Genomic DNA, 25122 nt, shown 5'->3' with positions numbered 1-25122 from the left:
ATCATTTAAATCCTACCCAGTAATTTTAATGCAAATAAGCAAAGTCTTATGGCATTTAAACAGTAAATACTATTTGAAATAATTAACCACACACCACTCCATTGACCAGTTTTATGAATGAAGTATGTCACTAGCTTGGAAAAGTATCATGTGAATGAACTGAAACAAATTGAGGCTGATTTAGACTACAGTTGAATTCAATATGTTTAATTTGTTGTAGCCTGCAGCCCAACAACTTGATCTTTTGTCACTATGTGCACTTAAAGAGATCATCTATTTCTTGTACACTTATGTCAGAAAAAGCACCACAGCCTACTTATCATACTTGCGAAACACTTAAAAAAACAAGGCAAATTCCCCCCAAATTATGCAGCTTTTGGTAAGGGTTTTATTATTGCAATCAATTACAATACTGTCAAGCCTGACAAATTGAAGTTCCTAAATAACTGGCTCATAACTGGCTGGGTCTCTTACAACAGAGGATAATGTACTCCTGGCCCTTGCTTATGTTCATATACAGCTTTGAGAATCATTTGCAAAGTTGTTATACTGTATCATAAGAAGACCCTATATAAAGTAGATTTATTTTAAAAGTTCTATAATCTGATACAGGATAGCAGAAATATTTTAAGATAAAACATATTTTTAATATAATAAAACCAATCCAATAGGAAGTATTCAATAACTTATTTTAAGAAAGGCTAATTAAAATATCCTTCCTTGCTATTTTCCTGTAACCCTAACTATTCCTGCTATTGTTTTGACTGAATAGGGTCACCAATGATTAAAACTGTTGAAATGATCAGAGCAACATGTAGATCTGCATATAGAAATGCCAAGGTATGTTTTCTAGTATGTTGTGAGCTTTAAGTGTTTCATAATTATGTGTAACTTCAGATCTTAATCTTATTAACATTTGGAGGATTATGTAGCAAAATATTATTTTTCTTTTGTTGGGATGATGTGACATCTTGTACATTTTACTTACCCTAACACATGTTAGAATGATGTATTAGATAAAAATACTTCCCCTTTAGATGAAAAACACTAGAACAGAGCTAATGTCTTATCCATCACTGTATTCTCACACCATTTTAACTGTAGTAAGTCCTCAGTGATGTAGAAGGAATGAATAAATGAATGAATGAATATATGGAGTATAAAATATAATGTGTGGTAAACAGGTTATTTCTCTAGATTCATCCACACTTCCCTGTACTGATTTCCAAGGGTGTTCTGATAAATGTTTAACAACTGGTTCTCAGGATGAACAAGTAAATACAAAACCTTCTAATTTTTAGCTCTTGCTGGTTTGCATGGTGTAAATACACCTACCATGGCCATTTTCAGACTACCAGTATGACATCACTGAATTGAGAGCTAAGAAGAGATCAGCTCTCATGAGTCAGCGCAAGCTGACCCCCTCAAACCACTGTTCCTGTTTTCTGAGACATGTCTTTATATTTTCTCCTACTAGAAGCAAAGATTACTTTTTCACCACTGTAAGATTGGGTTTAGTCATGGGATTTGCTTTGGCAGATGGAATGATATTAAATAAGCAAGTGCATGAAATATGTTTGTTGTGTTTTGCTTCTTTATCACCATCAGAGAAACAAGGCACTGGTCAAAGGAAGAAGAGCAATACAAGGAGCAAAACTATATCAGTTCCAACCAAACCCAGCCTAAGTAATCTAAACCTCTAAACCAATCTAAAGATGTGAGAGTAAGGAATCAATGTATACTGTGTTAACTACAGAGATTTTTTCGTTGTTTGTTACACAGCAAAACTGACTGATACGTACTGCAAGAAGAGTGATGGTGTGACGTAAGACAGCCTGCCAAAGTCTTATAGTAAGATTCAAAAATGCAGAGATCCATTTCTTATTCTGATGCCACTTTGCATTACTTTGTGTTTATGTTTGTGAACTAAGCACCATAACCTCCTCCTACTTAATAGTGATATTATGTGCTACTCTAAAATTAAGCATATCAGTGTTATTTCCACCATTGTCATGTAGGAACTTGGGGGCACTAAAGTCAATTTTACCTTTAAAACTTTTCACTTATTCATTTTTAAAATTCATCTAAATATAGGTGAGTGCTTAGTATGTCCATGAACTATATGAGATATAAACAATTCATACAATTCCTTGTAGAATATACTATTTGCAACCTCTTAATAATCTATATACTGGTATTTTCATTCTAATAATCTACTGAAACGTCTCTAAATGCTTAAGAGTTATTACCTATTGACATATTTAAGGATCTTTTCTAAGTCATCAGTCTGCATGCACTTTTTTTTGTAGTTAGCAGTTAACAATTTTAGTTTTCGTTCTTGAAATTCTTTACACTTGGTTTCTGTGGAACTTCTCAGGCTTTGCATTCTTGGCCTCCATTACTGGTTCTAATTTCCCTCACTGTATGAAGCAACCAAACTTCAGTCCTCTGCTCTCTCTCTCTCTGCACTTTCCTTTTACTATTACTCAGACACTTTATCAACTATTGTTACTTAAACTTTATTTTCAGTTCCTGTGCCCCTCAAGTCCACATCTCTATCCCTAATCTCTTCAGTTCTATCACTCCTAGAGAATGCTGAATATTTTTACTTAGCTCTCTCTATAGTTATTGCTTCAAATTGAAGCAAACTTTAATTGAATTTATCCTCTTTTTATTGAAAGTTATTTTTTCACTTTTTTCAATGGCTCAATCATTCCTCAATTAAAACACACTCTAAGATAATATTGTGATATTGTTTAGATAATATCTTGAGATATTTTTATTTTCTCCTGTGTCTCCAGTTCTATTATAATTTAACTATATAGTACTATTGATTATTTTTCCTAGTAAATACTAATGCTTTTTATTAATATTTATGTACCACTTTAAGGAAGGTAGGATTCTAGTTATCTTATCTTTTGAAGCTAGAGATGGCTTCATGACTGGCTTTGACCAATGTAGCATGACCAGAAATGTCATGTGCTTCTAACTAAAGACTAAGGCACCAAGCGTGAGCAGAGATCTATACATTACAAATGGTGGTACAGAAAAAAAAAAAGGATAGATCAAAGTAAGAACCAAGATTCTTGATAGCATTACCAACTCCTCATATACACTCTGGATGGCCTATTCCTGGATGTTTTGCTGAGTAAAACAAATCCATCCTTTATTTATTTAAGGCTTTATTGTGGATTCAAAAGAGAGGTGTCTTTTTGTCATACCTTAGTTTTTTTAGGTTCAAAATAGGAAAAATGCCTATTCCATTGTATTCTAAATGTTAGAGTATCACTTGAGCCCAAACAATCATTTACTCATTTTTCTTCATTTAATTTCTTACTACATTATGGTACAATTAGAACTTCTCCCTTTTTTTCTAAAAGAGATCAGAGTGAGAAAAGATCATAGTGAGACATATTGTTTTAGGGAACAGATGCAAATATATTCTGAACACATTTTCTATTTCAGGTTTATAGACTAAGTATCTTCCTATTAAAGTATTAAATCTTTAAAGCTTTTCCAATTCCCCTCACCCCTAACCCTGCCTTGAGCATAGCTTACCTTTCATCTGCCAAATAGAATGTAAGGTTATATTTTGCTAATGAAAAGCAAGCTGGCTGGAATTACACTCATTTATTCCTTTGAGACATCAAAACAAAAATAAAGGCAAGCTCTGCCCTATTTAGTTAATAATGATATCAGAGTTGAAATAATTATTCATGGAATGAAGAAATCACCTGCAAGCAATTTGTTAAAGTAGAACGTGACTTTGAGTTAGAGAAAATATTCAACTAACATGAATTACAGATGACAAGAGCTTAAGAGAAATATAGAGCAGTTCCTTTTAGTTGCAGAAAGCATCTTCATCTATTGCAGTCTAATGTCTTATGAATGTGGCTGATAAGGTTATCAGAAGTGCAAGACTGAAGTGTTGACTTTCTTTTCAGTCTGTGTTACCATTGCGCTATGTATTATGTTTTAGGACTCTGAAGGGAAATAAAATAAGGCCATTAAAAACCTCTTTCTACATAATAAGCACATGCTGAAGGGTTATCATCAGATAAGAGCTTGTAATTGGATAGATGTTTCAGAGACTTCTGCTGCCTCCTCAAGGTCATAAGGAAATGATACATATGTTATATGGATCTATGGATATTTTCAGAGAAGCATTCCCGACTAAAACATTTGGAATGTCAACAAATGAAAATATAAAGCATAAAATACTTTGTATTAATTCTATTCAGTACTTCAGAAATAAGGAGAAGGGCTTGATTAAAACTAAGAGCCGACACCACACATTTTCAAAGTCCTGATGTTGTAAAGAACATGCAACTTCTATAGCTTGAGTAATCAGAGTAAAATTATTTGCCTCATAATATTTGAGATGAATCTCAGAACAATTCATCACATTCTCTCAAAGAGATTATGTTTTTCAATATTACAATGCTTTGTTCTAAATAAAAACACAGAGAATTATATTTAGAACCCGTTCCTTCATTTGTTCTACATTTTCCACAGGGTGAATGTAGCAGAGGTCTGGCAGGTAGGAAATTCATGGACACTGGCTGGTCTTTGGGATAATTCACAAAATAAAAGAAGGAATGGATGTTTATGGGAAGATTTTAAGGGTAATGATGAGTTTCCAAACTGCTGGAGGTGATGCCAGCAGCTGGCAGACTGATCTGATAAAGACAGACAATTATAACACTCCACAGGGATGATAATGAAGTCAAGAAAGAGGTTACTAATATTCGTATGAGTATGAGCTCACCTGATATGTGAAGTCTGAATAGGAGGATTAAAAACAACAGATGTTAAATTTTCAAAAAAAAAACCAAACAAAACAACAGACAAAACGAAACAACATGCTAATGACATTCAGGGCAAATAGGTTAATTGTTTTTATTATAAAAATGTCTCTTTAGCTTTAAACTAAATAACATATATTTAAAGTGGAAAAGAAGTTCTTAAAAAATATCCTGAATATAATTCAATCAAAACACAAATTCTTTATAGTTACACTAACTTTATAGTTCCCTGTACTTAACTATTGATTTCCTACCTATCTTTTGGGGAGAAAATTAAAGAGGAACTTGAGGTTAGAACTGGGGAAAAAATAAATAAAAATGAAGTGTTTTATACAATTGAATAGATTTTTTGAATATCAACTGCGGCAGCATAAAAAGAGCTGAGATAAAAGTACACCTAGTTATTAGTCTTGAAGCTGATTTCGGTCTGTGTTGGAGTTGGGAGGCAGGGTTGTATGTAAGACAGTGTGCTGCAGGTTGATCGATATTCTGATGACCCAGTGGCTAAAGCAAAAGTTTCAGGGTACCTGGCCTCAGATTGAAGCTCCACTATTCAGTAGCCATGTGCCTTTGGACAATTTCCTTAACTTCTTGAAGCTTCATCTAGCAAAATGAGGACCCTGAACATTATTATTTTCTAAAGTTGATGAGATACTGGATGATTAAGTGAGATTATGGATGTTATGTGCTTAAAAGCATGGTTTCTAGGAAGAGCTAAATGGAAAGTTGTTGCAGTGGTATGTTGGCTGTGATAGTCACAATGGACAGGACTAAGCCTTTATTTAACGGTTTATTTATATATTATTCTTTTTTCCCTGGGTATTAGTTAGACCAGTATGATCCCTTCCATTCTTTAAGTGCAAACTGTTTAATGATCAGAATAACAATAGTGACTAAAAATCTTTTTAAGCCCAGATGACACCCATCAACTCAACCTAGGTCTGCTTTTGGAATACCAGAGTTCATTTTGTTTCTCTTCCATTGCTAAATTTCCTTATTTTGAAGACTGTGTATTTCCTCTTAGTTTTCATACTTTTATCAGAGTCAGCAAATTTCTTCAATCACTTTTCTAGATATATATTATCCAATATGGTATTCACTAAATACATGGGACTATTGAGCCTCTGAAATGTACCTAGTTCCTTTTGAGATGTTGTGTAGCATAATACTGGATTTCAGACTTACTGTGAAACAAGGATGTAAAATTCTCTAACTTTTAACATTGATTACATATTTGAGAAAAATATTTTAGATACATTAGGTTAAATAAAATATGAAGTATGTCTGGAAAAAGTCCAGCCATTGTTAATATAACGGGAATGGTTTATGTGACATCAAAGTAACCTCAAAGTAACCTGGCAAACAAGGAGAGTGGACTGCAATGTTCATGTGTGATCAATGACATCTTCATTGTACTAGTCAGTGGGAGTGGCAGATGCTGTTGAGTCACATGTGTACTGTGTGGCCCTTGCATTCAAAATGACTAAGTGAGTAGAACAATGAATCTGAATCAAATTTTGCATTAAGCTTGAACATTCTTCTGCAGAAATTATTTCGATGATTCAGAAGGCCACAGTTATGGGCAACTGGTGATTGGCAGCTTCATCACAAAAATGTACTTCTCATGCATCACATCTCATGCAGAGTTTTTTGGTGAAACGTCAAATCACTCAGGTGACGCAGCCCCCCTACAGGTCACATTTGGTTCCCTGTGACTTCTGACTTTTCCCAAAACTAAAATCACCTTTGAAAGGGAAGAGATTTCAGACTCCTGATGAGATTCAGGAAAAATATGACAGGGTTGCTGATGGTAATTATAACAAAGGATTTTGCATGTTTTGAACAGTGAGAGACACTGGGAGGACTGTGTGAGGTCCCAAGGCACCTACTTGGAAGAGGACAGAGGCATCATTGTCCTGTGTACAATGCTTCTTGTATCTTGTATCTTCTTCAATAAATGTCTCTATTTTTCTTAACACATGGATGGATACTTTCTGGATATACCTTGTGTATTATTATATTAATTTTGTTTGAAAGAAAAGTAGCTACTACTTTTCTTTATTGTGGCTACTACAAAATTTACAATTTCATATGTGTCTCATATTTGTGGCTTGTTATTATCTATTGGAGAACACTACTTTAGATAGAATAGTTTTGGAATTGACATGATTGAAGGTAGAATTTACCAGAAAAAGAAAAGAAACCAGAGGGATACAAAGTCGGTATTTAGAAATTGAAGGCATTTTTGTACATCAACAATGAAATATCAGAAACAGAAGTCAGGAAAAAAATCCCATTTGCTATAGCAACAAGAAAAATAAAGTATCTAGGAAGAAACTTAACCAAGGAGGCAAAAGAGCTGTACTCAGAGAACTACAAAACATTGAAGTAAGAAATTCAGGAAGACACAAATAAATGGAAGCATATACCATGCTCATGGATTGGAAGAATTAATATCATCAAAATGTCTATACTACCCAAAGCAATTTATAGATTCAACACATTCCCTATTAAGATACCAATGACATATTTCACAGAAATAGAACAAACATTTCAAAAATTTATATGGAACCATAAACGACCCCGAATAGCCGCAGCAATTTTGAGAAAGAAAAACAAAGTAGGAGAGATCACAATACTGTACATCAAAATCTACTACAAAGCCACTATACTCAAAACAATCTGTACTGGCACAAGAACAGATCCATAGACCAGTGGAACAGAATAGAAAGCCCAGAAATAAGCCCAGATCTATATGGGCATCTAATATTTGACAAAGGGGGCAGAAGCATAAAATGGAGCAATAACAGCCTCTTCAACAAATGGTGTTGGGAGAGCTGGACAGCTACATGCAAAAAATTGAAATTGGATCATCAGCTGACACCATACACAAAAATAAACTCAAGATGGATAAAAGACTTAAATATAAGTTGCAACACCATCAAAGTCCTAGAGGAGAACTTTGGCAGGAAACTCTCAGATATCCCATGCAGCAATTTTTTCACTGATATGTCTCCTAAAGCAAGGGACATAAAGGAAAGAATAAACAAGTGGGACCTCATCAAAATAAGAAGCTTCTGCACGGCAAAAGAAAACATCAGCAAAATGAAAAGGGAGCCAACCATATGGGAAAATATATTTCAGATAGAAGTTTGATCTCCAAGATATATAAAGAACTCACTTGACTCCACTCCAAGGAGAGAAATGATCCAATCAAAAATGGGCAAAGGACCTGGGCAGACGCTTTTCTAAGGAAGAGATACAGAGGGCCCAGAGACATTTGAAAGGACGCTCGGCATCAGTAGCCATCAGAGAAATGCAGATCAAAACCACCATGAGGTATCACCTCACACCAGTCAGAATGGCCATCATAAACAGATCAACAAACAACAGGTGCTGGTGAGGCTGTGGAGAAAAGGGAACACTAGTACACTGTTGGTGGGAATGCAGGCTGGTGCAGCCACTGTGGAAAGCAGTGTGGAATTTCCTCAAAAAGCTGAAAATGGAACTGCCTTTTGATCCAGCGATTCCCCTGCTGGGACTATACCCTAAGAATCCCAAAACGCTTACCCAACTTCCCCAAGAGGCAGGTGAGACTCAGTCTGCTGGCACAGTTGCTTAAAAGCTAGGAACTTAGAAAATGTATCCTTACCTCTGAAAAGTCTTTTTGGAGATCAGTTGAAATTTCTTCAACTGAAAGGCTGTTTTGCTGTGCTACACATTGCAGGTAAATTATAGTAAGATAAAAAAAAATGACTCCCTTTTCATTAATCTCTGAAGACAAACCAGATATTTCAAAATAAAAAAATATCTCAAAGCATAGAGAGATTTAAACTAATCTTAATCAGTTTTCTTCTAGACAGAAGTCTACTATATAGCTAAAAAGTAGTTTACAGAAATTAAAGGGAAGAAGGCCACCATATAGCACTGTTAAATGCATTTACTTTAATTTAGTTTAGTTCTGATTTTTACAAGGCCATAAACTGCACATGACCAATGTTTGGTAAATTATTCCCAGTATAGTTCCCTAAAGAGCAAGAGAATCTTCAGCTCAACAACTATATTTCCTTGATTTTATTGTGGGGACCTAAAATTTCTTCTAGCCTAAACTCCTTAAATAAATATATCCTATTTGTGCTTCTTGAAAGCACAAATAACTTATTTAGAACATTTTATCCTGAATATCTAAAATAAATTTGTGTAATTAACTTTTAACCAATGAACATTTATTAACCACCAATATATATAAATACATTAACCTGGGAATTTCTTTAAAGGAATTTTTATTTTAAAATAGAAGATGTGTCAGTCAAGACAGTAGAAATCAATGTTTTTCAGTGTTGGCACAATTGACATTTTGAACCAGATAATTCTTAATCCTGAGCTGCCCTTTGCACTGCAGGATATTCAGCAGCAGCACATAGCCTCTGCTTACTACATGCCAATAACATCCTGGCCCCCAGTTGTGACAGCCAAAAGCATCTCCAGATTGTTCCACATGTCTGCAGGGCAGCATATATGCCCCCAGTTGTGAACTATTGGCTTAGGTTTTGCTATGGTTATAAAAAGAAAGCTCAAAGAATGAACACGGCAAAATTCTATTTCTCCGTTCTCAATCTGTATTCAATGTGGGAACTCTCAGCACATGATATTCTCTGAGGCATCAGTGTTGCCTCTACATGTTCCCACAAAAACTGAGGCAACAAAACTGAATAACCACTTTCTGTTCCTTACTTACAGCTCTGCCAAGAATTGACGTTCTGCTCACATTTTCTTTCTTTTTTTTTAAGATTTTATTTATTTATTTTTAGAGAGAGAGGAAGAAAGCAGGGAGAAAGAGAGGGAAACATCAATGTGTGGTTGCCTCTTGCGTGCCCCCTTTTGGGGACCTGGCCTGCAACCCAGGCATGTGCCCTGACTGGGAATTGAACTGGCAACCCCTTGCTTCACAGTTTGGTGCTTAATCCACTGAGCCACATCAGCCAGGGCTGCCCCCATTTTCCTAATCAAAACAAATGTCAAAGAGATAGACAGGTTCTATCCTCCTATGAACCAGGAAGGGAAAGAAATTAGATATTTGTAAGTAGCCCTAATAATCATTACAAGAAGTTTAGGAAAGAGGATGAATAAGAAGTAATATATGATAGAGAGCATGGAAGAAAATTCTTGTTTGTCAAAGACAACTATGAATGAGGAAACATAATTCTAGGAAGAATAAACAGTATGAGCAGTAATGGATGAAGAATGACCATTATGGACAATGACTTCTGAGGTCTGTCTGGAAAAAGTCCAGCCATTGTTAATGCAACGAGAACAGTTTGCATGACACCTATGTAACCTGGCAGCCAAGGAGAGTGGACTGGAATGAGCATGGGTGAAGGATGGTGGCTTTACGGTATGGTCAGTGGGGGTGGTAATGCCATTGAGTGAGCATGTGTACTGTGTGGCCATCACATTCAAAATGACTGAGCAAGTAAAGTGATGAATCTGCGTCCAATTTTGCATTAAGCTTAAACATTCCTCCACAGAAACTGTTTGGATAATTCAGAAGACTCGGTGATGATGCAATGAGTGTAGCACAAATAAAAGTGTGGCACAACTGCTTCAAAGATGGTTGAGAATCTGTTGAAAGTGATCCATATTCTGGAAGGCCTGCAACATGCAGGATACCTGAGAATGTTGAACGTGTATGGGCTGCTACAAACAAATATCAGCGACTGACTGTGCGAGACCTAGAAGCTGATGTGGGGATTCCAAAAACTACTGTGTCTGAGATTTTGATGTAGGATCTTGGCATGAAAAGCGTCATGGTAAAATTCGTTCCATGGCTTCTGTTATGAGAACAGAAGGAACATCGTGCTGCAGTTGCTAATTACTTGATTCAGACCGCTACCAATGAACCAGATATCCTCAATAAGGTCATAACTTTGAAGGGGACTGAGGTGCCATTGTCCTATGTGCAATGTTTCTTGTATCTCCTTCAATAAATGTCTCTATTTTCCATAGTGCATGGTTTGATACTCTCTGGACAGACCTTGTATGTCATTTTCCTATAAAATATTCTGGGTAAGAAGGTTAACACTCTGAAGTTGTGATTTCAAATGTTTAAATATTTATATATTTTAATATTTAAATTTTTTGTATATATCTAATATAATTACATAATAATACATTAGAATTGTTGACTGTTTACTGAGTGACAGTTTTTGAGTGATGGACTATCCATGAGTTATGTATTTTAAATCTTCAAACTTTATATTAACATTGTTGATATCTTATTTTTTCATATGAAAACTAAAGATAAGTAATTTGACACAGCCATGCAACTTTTACATGAAACATGGGGTCTTAAACCAAGGACTGTCTGATTCCAGAATGTATGCCCTAAACAATTATATTATGTAGCCCAGTGTAAGTTATGTCGAACTTCATATGGCATCAATTCTTAGAAGTACATTTTCCTTCCTTTATAACATTTCTCATGTCTACAAACATCTTACAATCAATGTTGTGTCATAGTTTAATAAGCTCCTTTTTTCCTTGTCCCAGTGGAACAGGAAATAATGGTATGTTTTATAATTAAGGGTATCTTAGTTTCAACAAATCTTTTAGAACAGTCATTAGAAGGCGGTAAAGTCCTTGTTCATGCAGAAGCCATTATCATCTAATCTGAAACTTCAGAGCAAGTCTTGCAGATTTTTTGTTATTCAAACAGCAGTTAATCAATGCCTCAGATCAGACAGTTCTGATCCCTTAAGAGAGATACTTAGTTTCCTGTTTTTCAGATCCACCTTCGTTTGTGACACAACCTCTTCCAAGAAAGTGGCTACCCCTCTTCTCCCCACATACACAAGGAGTGGGACATTAACACAGGGTAAATATCCAAGAGGAGCAATGGAAAGAAAGAATAAATGGGTAATGTCTTAGATTAAATGCCCCTAATTATATATTTGAAAACAAATTTTTGGCAAAATGAAGTGTAGAGCAGAAATTATTTACTTTTTGTTTGGGCAATTGAGCACCATTTCTTTCTTCCTTTAATGTTTCCAAGGGCCCTAGCTGGGTAGCTCAGTTGCTTAGAGCATTGTCCCAATACCTCAAGGTTGAGGGTTTGATCCCCAGTCAGGGCACATATGAGTAAATGATTCCAGTTTTAGTTTTGTGTCAACTATTTCTCCCCCACACTAGCTTCAGTGTCTGCACTGTCAGTAAAGTTGATTCTACTTCTACCTAGGAGGGTAAGGCATGCTACCTATACCTAAAATATTAATGTACTCCAACACCTTGGCCATAATAATTGGCTAAAGGCATTCCAATTAGTTCGTTTAGAGTTAACCATAGGGCTTTGCTTTAAGAGACTAGGGAACATCTGAACAAAAGAAGATGTTAAATTTAGAGATGCTAAAGCCATTTTGCTACTTCCTCAGGTGAGAAACATCAAAAAGGTCATAAAGACAAGAGATAGAGAAACCAAGCCCAGGGGAAATCAGTACTCTCCTGTCATAAATCACATCAGAAGTCAGCCTTGTCTCAGAGCTTTTCAGTTATGTGAATACATTTTCTTTTATCACAAGACTGGGTGTTTTTTTGTCACTGGCAACTGACAGTGGCCTAACCAACACAACTACTATTGGCTTTATTTATAAAAATGGCTTCCAGAGCACAGGAAGAAACTATGCAGAGAAATACACAAGTAGTTTGCAAAGAGAACTGAACAGCTCCAAACCACTAAAACTGTCAAGCACAAATGTTGTCATGCATAAAAGATAGGGAAATTATATTGGGTCAAAAATCTTTAGTAAATTTTTTTCCTCAAAACCAATTTTCACATTTTCAAGATTTAGAAGAAAACTGTCACTTGTCAATTTAGACCAGGAATGAAAAATAGTTAATTATGACTGTGTCTATAGCTGAAAGGATAGAAGTGACTGGGTAATTACCAGGGAATTCAAAATGTAAAGATGGATTTATGGATTTATATCTTTTTTTTTTTAGTAAAAACAGTTTTTAAAATAAGAAGTAAATAAAAATAGCACATCTTTTTTTCTAGTATGTTTTTGTTTGAAATCAAAGTAAAATGATTAAGAGTTACATAATAATTATACACAATTTTTTGGAAAGCTGATTGGGGTCAGGTGGAGAGAGAAAAAGAGATCCTGAAAGTGGATGTTTAACTGAACCAGAGCTTTGGACGGTCTTTATAACAGAGTCTCCATTGAAGATACATTTTTCCCCATTAGCAATCTCTCTGCCATTCTCTTCGGATCCCTTAAACCATGACAGGCCACATCCATATCTTCCTTCTATATTTGTTTATCTATTCTATATCAGGATTCAATGAGGTTTATGATGCCCTTTACAATGTCAAAGTATTTCTACCTGCTACATAATTGCTTACAGATTTTTCACTCTGTTTCATCAATCATTTTCTTGCAGACATTATGAGCTTCTGTAAAACTTGAATTCTAATACCCAGAATGATGGTTCTTTATGGCAAGTGTAACTTCTCATCTATACAACTTTTGTCAGCTATTCGAAATCAAAACTGTTGGCCAGTACAAAATAAATGGTAGCAAGGAAGATCTCTGTAGCATAAAAATGCACATTGCAGAGCGTGCTCACATCAGAGTTGAGTGATGAACTGCTCGTTAGCTGAGGGTGTTTGTATAATGGTGTATTAAAGCTCCTTGGCAGATAATTTACAACACAAAATGCCATATTAACTCTGCCTCTCATTAACTGAGAGGATATCCTAGTCCCCCCAGTTTGGTGAAATATATAATAGATACACACATATTAGCAAATATTTTAGGAAACTCTTCAGAAACAGTAGCATTGTAGCAAATCAGACATAAGCAAGGTATTATTAAATGCAATATGTATATATTTAAAAACAAAAAAATTATGTTTAATTTTTCAAAAATATAGATCAGTTAACCAAGATAGCTAGATCTCTTTCACTTTCCTAAAATGTCTAAAAGGTAATTTAGTTAACCAAAATGCTTATATCCTAGTTCTTTATTTTGGGCCTATATTTGAAATAATCAAATTCCTGAGCGCAGACCGATGTATGAGATTTCATTATCCATAATTATGCTGGTATGGATATACTTCTAAGGGGACTGTTGATATCAAGGGTAGGTTTTAATTCAGTTTACTGACATTTTCCCCTTATTAATTTGGTGTTCAAGCCCAGCTTAACAAATTAATATCTGAGACATATTTTGGGGTATTAAGGTTAATTACTGCTACATAAGGCATATATATTAAATACAAATTTTATGACAATGTGCTATAGAAGTTACAGAGCCAAAAATGTTATCTGAAATGTGAAGAATGGCTTTTATTAACTGTTTACCACTTCTCTGGAAAATGTCTGGTTGCTTTACAGAGATATTCTTGTGTAATCCTCATAACAGCTCTGCAATCTGTGTATCATTGTCCACATTATAAAGCCAGTGTAAGTTCCAAGAAGGTGAGAATATAACAACTTAAATATCTTCAAGAAAGTCTGTTTCCCAAAACTATTACTCTTCCAACTCTACCATGCTGCTGATAAACATTCAGTTTTTAGCTTTCCCTCACAAAACCCTACAAAGATGCCAAAGAGAAAGTTATTTAATCTTGACAAGAAGGAAGGACCTTGAAGAAGTATAAGTGTTTTATTTTTAAATAAGATTCTAATATCCCATTCTCTGTAGCCCCAAGGACCGATGATTTCTACTAAGTTATTATACACCCTAGGAATTCTAATATGCCTGCTTCTGCCTCAGTAGAAACATATTTGTTGATCAATTCCATTTGTAATTACATCTGGGAAAAGGGATTAGAGAGACAAATATACTCAGCTGTTTTGTTCCCATGAGTACAACATGAAATTAATCACTGGCCCAATCTTCTCCTTCCTTTAGTACTATTGATCTAGGCAAATCCTTTGCTAAGACTGACACATGCTAGTCCAACCACAGGAGTATTTGGAAGAACAAAATGAAAATGTTTATTTCAAAAACGAAGTTGATCTCTTAATGCAAAGATTACCGTTAATGATTGGAAATTCTTGGTTATATCAATTAAGTATGGAATTACCTGGCCTCTACCATTCAGTCATTTCTACATTTTAACTATAATTCTGCTTAATGGTGAACTATTTTCAGTAATTCAAAAGCTACTTTTTAGATTTATGATGTTCATGTCACCGTCTTCTTACAACCCACAGTACTGATTGTTTTTTACATATTACGAGGAATCTCCATGGTGCTGCTGCTTTGACAAATATGAATGAGAATAGCTCCTAAGAGACTGCTGCAATCAGCTGTTGAGTTCACATTAACTTTGATTAGATATTAAATATAGTTCAAATACTTAACATTTTGATGAAGTAGGTTGTACATTTTTTAGTTAATTTGTATAGAAGAACATAGACAAGAAATATCTTCCTGCTTTTATAAAATGTCCAAAATGGCGTATTTACCTTTTGGAACTATTTTGTAGAGTCAGTGTTTGCAAAGCATGTGTTTCTTAACACCAGTCAGTGGTTTGTTATTTGTTGTTTACCGTGCATGAAATATATTTTTGGAAAATACATGATACATAAAAATTAAAGATCTTTATAGTGTTTGATAGACACAATGGTTAGAATTCTTCAAAATAAGGTTAAGTGTCCTCAAAAGGTTGGAATTATTTAAATTCCAACAAATTTTACTTATTTTAATTTTTCTTCTCAGAGGGTGTTATAAGATTGTGTTATAAGACTGTGTTCTGTGGTGCACAGTCTGGTAAGTATTTCTCTAGTATACAGAGCCTCTGCAACATATTGTCTTGTAATCTCTAACTTCAAAATATCTGGATGATAAGCAAAAATGAAATATTCTAAATAGAAATCAGTCTCAGGTAAACATATCTATGATATTCCAGGCAACATGCTTGAGACTTTTTAAAATATTATGTTCTGTATAGGATTACAAAAACTATGCATGTTCAATGGAGAAAGTTTGGTAAATTAAGTACAAAGCAGTAAAATACAAAGAAAAATATTCTGTAACGTAACATTCATTCTTATATTTTCTGCAAGTTTTTTTTAATGCAGAGGTTTTAAGCAAATTAATAATCTGAAAAAAGCATATCATTTAGCTTCAAGGTAAGTGTTGATATATGATTTTTGTCACTCAGAGACAATCAGCCACAACGCAAGTGCAGTACATAAACCAGTTGATGGGGAACTGTCAATGGGGTCAGGAAATGCACATTTGGTCTTAGATTTCAAAGTTTAGATTATATGATGTGACTTTTATTTTGCTAAACATTACCGTAAGTGATTTAAATGGGATAATGTTCATGAATATCTCCAAACATCCCCCCCCCAAAAAAAAATCAAAACTGTGGATGTAAAGTAGTTTTATATTCTGCTCTTTGTTATTTGTCTTTTACAAATATCATGAAAGATAGTAAGAATTCTGTCATCAAGGTTAAACTCTTTTTATCTGTGATGAAGTTTTATCGTCATAATTTTTCTAAACAACATTAACAATCATTCCAATAGTCTAATTCTAAAGAGAACCATATTGTACCAAGATAGTGATCTTTGAGCGTTGTTTCCCATGCCCCTGAATTATGTGTCATGAAGAGCAGTTAATGTGTTCTTTGCTTGTGTTTTATTATATTTTGTCTTTTTTTAGAAATTTTATTTATTTATTTTCAGAGTGAGGAGAAGGGAAGGAGAAAGAGAGGGAGAGAAACATCAATGTGCTGTTACCTCTCATGTGCCCCTCACTGGAGACCTGACCAGCAACCTATGCATATGCCCTGAGTGGGAATTGAACTGCCAACCCTTTTATTTGCAGTCTGGCACTCAATCCACTGGGCCATACTAGACATGGCTGTTTTTTTTTATTATTATATTTTGCCTTAATAGTCTAAACATTCCATGATGACTACTTGTTAAGTTGTTCCTTTTTTAAAAGCTCTGATTTTTAAAAGCAGATATATAATTGCTGTGAAACAAATGGTATGCATACTATCTTTTTCCCTTCCCAATCCCTTAGCATATGTTGTGGTCATAAACCTATTTTCACGACTCTTCTAAAAACCCTCCTTCCCTAGTAATTAAAGATTTAACTGTTGTTTAATGTCATACAGGATATTCATTTTGCCAATTTTGGTGTAAATTTGAGATCTTTTAAGGTCCAAAAATTTTTAGTCATCCATCATGACATCATTTTCAACACTCTCATTTAACAAAGAAAAAACTCGTCCTAAGTAAGATTAATCACTGTGCCAGAATGGCAGTCTCCTTTATCTCAGCAATATGTCTATGTAATTATCCAGCATAAAGGGCATATCCAGTCATGATCTGGCCTAAATAGTTCAGGATGGTAATTTTTATAGTAACTTCATTAGTAGAAATCTGTCCTGAAAAAGTCAAGCCATCGTTAATATAATGAAAACAGGTTGAACATAAATATAAGCTGATAGCCAAGGAAAGTGGACTGGAATGCACATGTATGAATAATGACAGCTTCACTGTACTAGTCAGTGGTAGTGGTAGACACTGCTGAGTGAGCATGCGTACTGTGTGGCCATCCCATTCCAAATGACTGAGCAAGAGAAGGGAGAACATGGCCATCAAGTAAGTGGAAGTTGAGTGCATTGGCTCTTGCCCTCAGCTTGAAATCTCAGCTGATCATCCAACAAATAGCCTGAACAATCAGTAGATTCTTAGTTGATATGAACTTTGGAAGCCAGGAAGTTCAGAAGATACTTCACAAAGAGTGGTAAGGAGATTTTATAGTGGAAAGGGAAATACCCCATGTGTGGCACCTGCAACCATGGAGAGATTAGTCAGAAATTGCAGCTTTGTGCCTCCCTCCCCTCCCAGGTTGGGGAACCCCTGACCCAGGCTGGCAGTGATGTGGGAGGATTTATGAAGTCAGAGAGATCCAGGCTACACACATACAGTGAGCAGCATGTCCATAGCTGCAGCACCAAATGCCAAACAGGACAGTGCCAGAGAGAGTGGGGGGTGGACTCTATCTCCCAAAAAGATCAGGGCTGCACCTGGTTCAGGCGGAGGCAGACTGTGGCCAGCCATGACCATAAGAGACTTTTGGCTTTTTGGAACGGTGGTGAGTGCAAAAAAATGAGACAATGATTCAATAGTGCAGTGTGTGTGCCACAGAGAAACTTTTCAAAAGGAGAGCTGAAGTGTGCTGAGCAGGGATGCTATATACAACTGCCCTGTCAGCAAAGGAACAAGACTGAAAGTGCAGTTTGCTTCCACTGAATACAGCTAGGCAGAGTGATCAGAAAGATGCACAGCAAAAGGACATCTGGGCCCCAGTCCAGAGGAGCTAGCAAGCCAGGGGCTATGCAAAATGGAAAGTTCGTGACTATGTCTACTTTGAGGACAGTGGGCTGGGAATTAGATGGGAAAGAGCTGAGTGCCTGGGGTTATTTACAGCCAGACAGAACCCCCTTCAACCAGAGAGTTCAAACCTCTGGGAAGGTAAGGACATAGCCAGCCCCCACCTCCTGCAGGATTGCAAGCACTGCATCCAGTGGGGAAGCTCTGCAGAACAGGCAGGGCAGACTCAAGAACCCACTGCAGGGTGCATATCCACAGGAAAAAGGCAGGAAGATAAATGTCAAAAGGGCCCATTTTTTACTTCTCTCAGGGAGAAAAAATACACTGGTTCCTAATGCCCTATTCCACTGAGGCCAGCAAGGCAAATCATTTTTCTCTCCTTTAGTCATCTCATATTCTTTTTTCCTATCTTATAATATTCTTAATCTTTTCCACCTTTATTAATCTTCGCTCATTTGCTGTTGATATTGTTATTTGGTAGGGAGGTATTTTTGCTTGCATGGGTTTGGTTTTCTGGGTAGTTTTGCTTTGTTCTGCTAGAACAAAGCATGTGGTGGGGAGGGGAGAACTCATTGAAGAATGAACCAACAAAAATCAAAGCCCAGGTACAACAGAGCCCACATGAACTGAATAAAGAGCATCCCTAGAACATCCAGATCAGTAGTTAAAAGAGACTACCCCACTGAGTCCCACAGAATTCCTACCACAGAAGGCCACTCCACAAAGACAGGCAGTCAAAGCAGAACAATTAAAATGCATAAACAAAATGAGTCATGTAAAATGGGGAGACAAAGATCCCCCATAGAAAGGAAAGGAGGAAACCCCAGAAAAAGAGCTAAATGAAAGACAAGCAATCTATTAGACATAGAGTTCAAAATAATGATTATAAGGATGCTCAAGTAACTTGGTGAGAACTACAAGGGACCTTATAGAACCTACAAGTAACTTAGTATGAACTATAGCAGCATGAAAAATGACATAAAAACTATGAATAATAATTAGGAAGAAATGAAGAATATAATATCTGAAATGAAGAGCACAGTAGAAGGAAGTAAAAACAGGCTAGATGAAGCAGAGGACTGAATCAGAGAACCGGAAGACAAGGTAGAAAAAAATACTTCAAAAGAATGAAAATAGTTTAAGGGAGCTTCAGGACAAAATGAAAAATAAAAAAAAAATCATGTCATAAGAATTCCAGAAGGAGAAGAAAAGGAGCAAGAGATAGAAACCTGTTTGAAAATAACGACAGAAATCTTAAACTTGGTGAGGGAAAAATTCTTGGAAGTTCATGAAGCACAGAAAATCCCAATCAAGATGAACCCCAAGAGGCCCACTCCAAGACACCTCATAAATAAAATGGCAAAATTTTAAGAAAAAGAGAGAATCTTAAAGGTAGCAAGGGAGGAACAGCTAGTAACATACAAGGGAGCTTTGATAAGGCTATCACATGATTTCTCAACAGGAATTACTACAAGACAGAAGAGATTGAAAAGAAATATTCCAAGTAATGGGAAAAAAGGACCTGGAACCAAAACTACTCTATCCAGCAAGGCTCTCATTTAAAATGGAAGGTGAAATAAAGAGCTTCCCAGACAAAAACAAAACAACAACAACAACAAAACAACTAAAAGAGTATATCTCCACCAAAGTGGTGCTGTAAGATATGCTAAAGGGCTGATTTAAGTAGAAGAAGAAATAGAGAAAGAGAGAGAGGGACACAGGTACAAAGGGAAAAAATGACAATGAACAAATGTTTATCAATAATAACATTAAATGTAACCATATTAAATGCTTCCCTCAAAAGATGTAGGGTAGCTGAGTGGATAAGAAAACATGATCTGCATATATGCAGTCTACAAGCGACCCCCCTCAGAAAGAAAGATCTACTCAGGCCAAAATTGAAGGGATGGAAAAAAAATATGCTCTTTTCAAGCAAAAGGACATAAAAAAAAAGCTGGGGTTGCAATACTTATATCAGACAAAACTGACTTCAAAACAAAAGCTATAACAAGGGACAAAGAAGATCACTACATAATACTTAAGGGTGGGTCCAAAAAGAGGATATTGTCCTTGTAAACATATATGTATCCAACATAGGAGCACCTAACTATGTAAGGAAAATCTTGGAGGACTTTAAGACAGAGATTGGTAGCAGTACAGTTATCATAGGAGATTTTAACACTCCACTGAGAACAATGGATATATTTTCCAAATGAAAAATCAAAGATATTGTGGCATTGACCAACACTCTAGGTTAAATGGACTTAATTGATATTTACAGAACATTTCACCGCAAAGAAGCAACATATATATTCTTTTCAAATGCACAAGGATCATTTTCTAAGATAGACCACATGGTAGGACACAAAACAAGTCTTAACAAATTCAAGAAAGTTGAAATCATATCAAGCATCTTCTTGGATCACAATGGCTTGAAACTAGAAACCAACCTTAAGGAAAAAACTCAAAAACATTCAAATACATGAAGACTGAATAGTATGCTATTAAAAAATGAATGGGTTAACAATAAGATCAAGGAAGAAATCAAAAAGTTATGGAAACAAATGAAAATGAACATACAACAAACCAAAACTTAAGGGACATAGGGAAAGCAGTCCTGAAAGGGAAGCTCATAGCAATACAAGCCTATCAAGCTACCAATGGCATACTTGAGATAGAAAAATCTCAAATATAAAACTTAACCCTATGTGTAAACTAGAGGAACAAAAATAAGCAAAACCCAGAATGATTTGAAGGAAAGAAAGAATCAAGATCAAATCAGAATTAAATGACATAAAGACTAAAAAGAAAAAAAATAAGTTCAAAGAATCAATGATTCCAGAAACTTGCTCTTTTAAAATATAAACAAAATTCACAAACCTTAACCTAGAGTAATCAAGAAAAAGAGAGGATACAAATAAATAAAATCAGAAGTGAAAGAAGAGAAGTAAAAACTGATACCACAGAAATACAAAGGATTGTAAGAAATTACTATGAACAACTGTATGCCAAGAAACTGGATAACCTAGGCAAAATGGACAAATTTCTGGAAACATACAATCTCCCAAAACTAATCTCCAAAAACTGAATCAAGACGAAGCAGAAAGTCTGAACAGTCCTATAACAACTAACTAAATTGAAGCAGTAATCAAAAAACTCCCAGCACACAAAAACCTTGGACCAGATGACTTCACTGGCAAGTTTTACCAAACATTCAAAGAAAGACTACCACCTATCCTTCTCAAACTATTCTAAAAATTCAAGAGGAAGGAAGTCTCCCAAGGTATTTTTCACAAGGCCAGCATTATCCTAATTCCAAAACCAGATAAAGACACAACAAAGAAAGAAAATTACAGACCAATATATCTAATGAATATAGATGCTAAAATCCTCACCAAAATATTGGCAAAAAGCATCCAACAATATCTTAAACATACACTACAATCAAGTGAGATTCATTCTAGTGATGCAACGACCTTATAACATTCACAAATCAATAAATGTAATACATCATATAAACAAAATGAAAGACAAAAAATCACATGGTCATATCAATAAATGCTGAGAAAGCTTTTGACAAAATCCAGCATCTATTTATGATGAAAACACTCTGAAAAGTGGGAATAGAGGGAACATACCTCAACATAATAAAGGCCATAAACTAGAAACCTACTGCCAACATCATACTCAATGGGCAAAAACTAAAAGCGTTTCCCTTAAGATCAGGAACAAGACAAGGGTGCCTGCTTTCACCACTCATATTAAACATAGTACTGGAAGTCCTAGCCACAGTAATTAGACTAGAAAAAGAAATAAAAGGCGTCCAAGTTGGAAAGGAGGAAGTAAAACAGTCATTATTCACAGATGATGTGATAGTGTATATAGAAAACCCTATAGTCTCTATGAAAAAATTACTTCATCTAATAAGTGAATTTGGCAAAATAGTAGGATACAAAGTCAATATTCAGAAATTGATGACATGCTTATACACCAAAAATGAATTATCAGATAGGGAAACAAAGAAAAAAAATCCCATTTTTGATAGCAACAAGAAAAATAAAGTACCTAAGAATAAATGTAAACAAGGATATAAAAGGATATATGTCGTTTCTGTATGCAGAAAACTATAGAACACTGAAGAAAGAAATTGAGGAAGATACATATAAATGGAAGTATAATCAGTGTTTATTGATAGGAAGAATTAACAACATTAAAATGTTCATACTTCCCAAAGCAATTTATAGATTCAACACAATTCCAATCAAGCTACCAATGGCATACTTCACAGATCTAGAAAAAACATTTCAAAAATTTATATGGAACCAAAGTAGCCTCAGCAATCCTGAGAAAGAAAAATAAAGTTAGAGGGATCACAAAACCTGATATTAAACTGTACTGAATGTCCACTGTGATCAAGGCAGTCTGATGCTGGCATAGAACACACACAGAGATTAATGGACAAAATAGAGAGCCTAGAAATAAACCTATGTCTCTATAATCAATTAATATTTGTCAAAGGGGGCAGGAGCATACAATAGAGTAGAAACAATCTCTTCTATAAATGGTTCTGGGAGACCTGGACTGGTAACATGCAAAAAAATGCAACTAGACCACTAACTTACACTATACACTAGAATAAACCCAAAATGGATAAAAGACTTAAATGTAAGTAATGATGCCATAAAAGTCCTAGTGTAATACAATAGGCAGTAAAATTTCAGACATCCCACGTAGTAATATTTTTGCCAATATATCTCATAGGGCAAAGGAAATAAAAGAAAAAATAAACAAATGGGACCACATTGAATTAAAATGTTTCTGCATGGCTAAAGAAACCATCATCAAAATGAAAAGAGAATTGACTGTATGGGAGAACATATTTGGCAATGACATATCAAACAAGGGTTTGATCTCCATTATATATAAAGAACTGATATGACTCAACACCAGGAAGACGAACAATCCAATTAAACAATGGGCAAAGGGCCTGAATAGACACTTCTCCAAGGAGGACATACAGATGCGCCCATAGACATAAGAAAAAATGCTCAACATCACTAGCCATCAGAGGAATGCAAATTAATACCACGAGAAGATATCACTTCACACCTGTCAGCATGTCTATCAATAAATCAACAAACAACAAGTTCTAGTGAGGTTGCAGATACAGGGAACCCTAGTGCACTGTTGGTGGGAATGCAGACTGGTGCAGCCACTATGTAAAACAGTGCGGAATTTCCTCAAAAAATTAAAAACTCAACTGCCTTATGACTCAGCCATTCCACTGCTGGGAATATACCCTAAGAATTCTGAAACACCAATTCAAAAGAACTTATGCACCCTGATGTTCACAGCAGCACTATTTAAAAATAGCTAAGTATTAGAAACAGCCCAAGTGCCCATGAGTAGAATAATGGATTAAAAAGCTGTGGTATATTTACACAATGGAATACTACACTGCAGAAAGAAAAAAGGAAGTCCTACCTTTTGTGATGGCATGAATGGTGCTGGAGACTATTATGCTAAGTGAAATAAGCCTGTCAGTGAAAGACAAATACCATATGACCTCACTTATAATTAGAATCTAATGAACAAAAAAGAGCTAATGAGTAAAATAGAAGACATGGAAACATGGAACAGACTGGTAGTTGTAGGAGGAGAGTAAGGAGCGGGGAATGGTGGAAGGAAGGAGAAGGGACTAGTCAAAGAATATGTATGAATGACATATGGACATGGACAATACAGAGGGGATTGATTGGGGGCTATAGGGTGAGCTGGGTGGAGGGGGGCAAAAGGGAAAAAATTGGTTCAACTGTAATAAAATAAATAATAAAAGAGGAACCTGCATCAAAACAAAACAAAACTCAAATGCAGCAAATGTTCTTTAAAAAAATTTATTAAAATATGCAAGAAATATTTTTATTACTTATTTATAAAGTTACTTTTAAAAGAATAGTGATTGATAATACTGACAGAAATGAGGATTTAAGAATATCTACAAATTTTATTTATGTGAACCATTTACAGATACAGAAAAGTAAAAGTAAAATACATTTTCATTTGCTAGTAAGAATTATCATTGTTAAGAGATTTATTTTATAAAATATATTGAGTTATCTGTTTGCTTATGTTCTGTCAACTCTGAACACCACCAGTAGAACGTGCTAGATGTGGTGCTGCCTGAGCTCTGGGGCAAGGTCAAAAACCTGCAGCTTTTTACTAGGCCTCTTGGCACAAGTGCTCTGGGAGAAGTCAGACACCAAGATGCTGTGAGCAAATGTCTAAGGTAGCCAAGCAGTGAGGCCACATGGAGAGGCAGAGGTGCATGGATTTTCTTCAGCTATTTTAGCCAACCCAGCTGAGATGAAGACAGTGTGAGTGAAGATGTTTTCTTGGGTTTCTAGGCCAGTTAAGCCTCAGGTTAGCTCCAGCCTGATTGCTATTTAACTAATCCAGTGAGGGACCACAGAGTGAAAACCACCCTGTTTAATCCCATCAACACATGGAGCAATTGAGAGAATACTAAAGTGCTGGTTTAAGCCGCTGAGTTTTGGGGTGTTTTGGTATAGCAATAGGTAACCAAAAGAGAATTACAGGCTATTTGCTTTTTCGTTTCCTTTTTAATCATAACATTTCATTGCTTATAAATGGAATTTGCATATAAAATTTGGTGAATTTATTGATAATCTTGCTGACTTTGTTTTGTATATACAATCCTCTGCTTAAAAAATCTGAATGAAGGTGTTTGTGTATGTTTTACCCTATTATATAAATGAATCTTCAAGCGCAACTATATTCAATTTCTAAAAGAAGGGAAAATACTTCTGAATATTTTAAGTAAATACTTTGACTTGAAAAAAGTGACTGAGAGCATCAAATTTTATGTTAAGACTGAACATTCCTCTGTGGAAACTATTTGGATGATTCAGAAGACCACAGCTATGGGCAACTGGTGAT

This window comes from Pteronotus mesoamericanus, unplaced genomic scaffold, assembly GCF_021234165.1.
Source record: "Pteronotus mesoamericanus isolate MK-2021 breed Mesoamerican mustached bat unplaced genomic scaffold, CSHL_Meso_final contig_73, whole genome shotgun sequence".
Taxonomy (NCBI): domain Eukaryota; kingdom Metazoa; phylum Chordata; class Mammalia; order Chiroptera; family Mormoopidae; genus Pteronotus; species Pteronotus mesoamericanus.
This window is presented reverse-complemented; position numbering follows the sequence as displayed.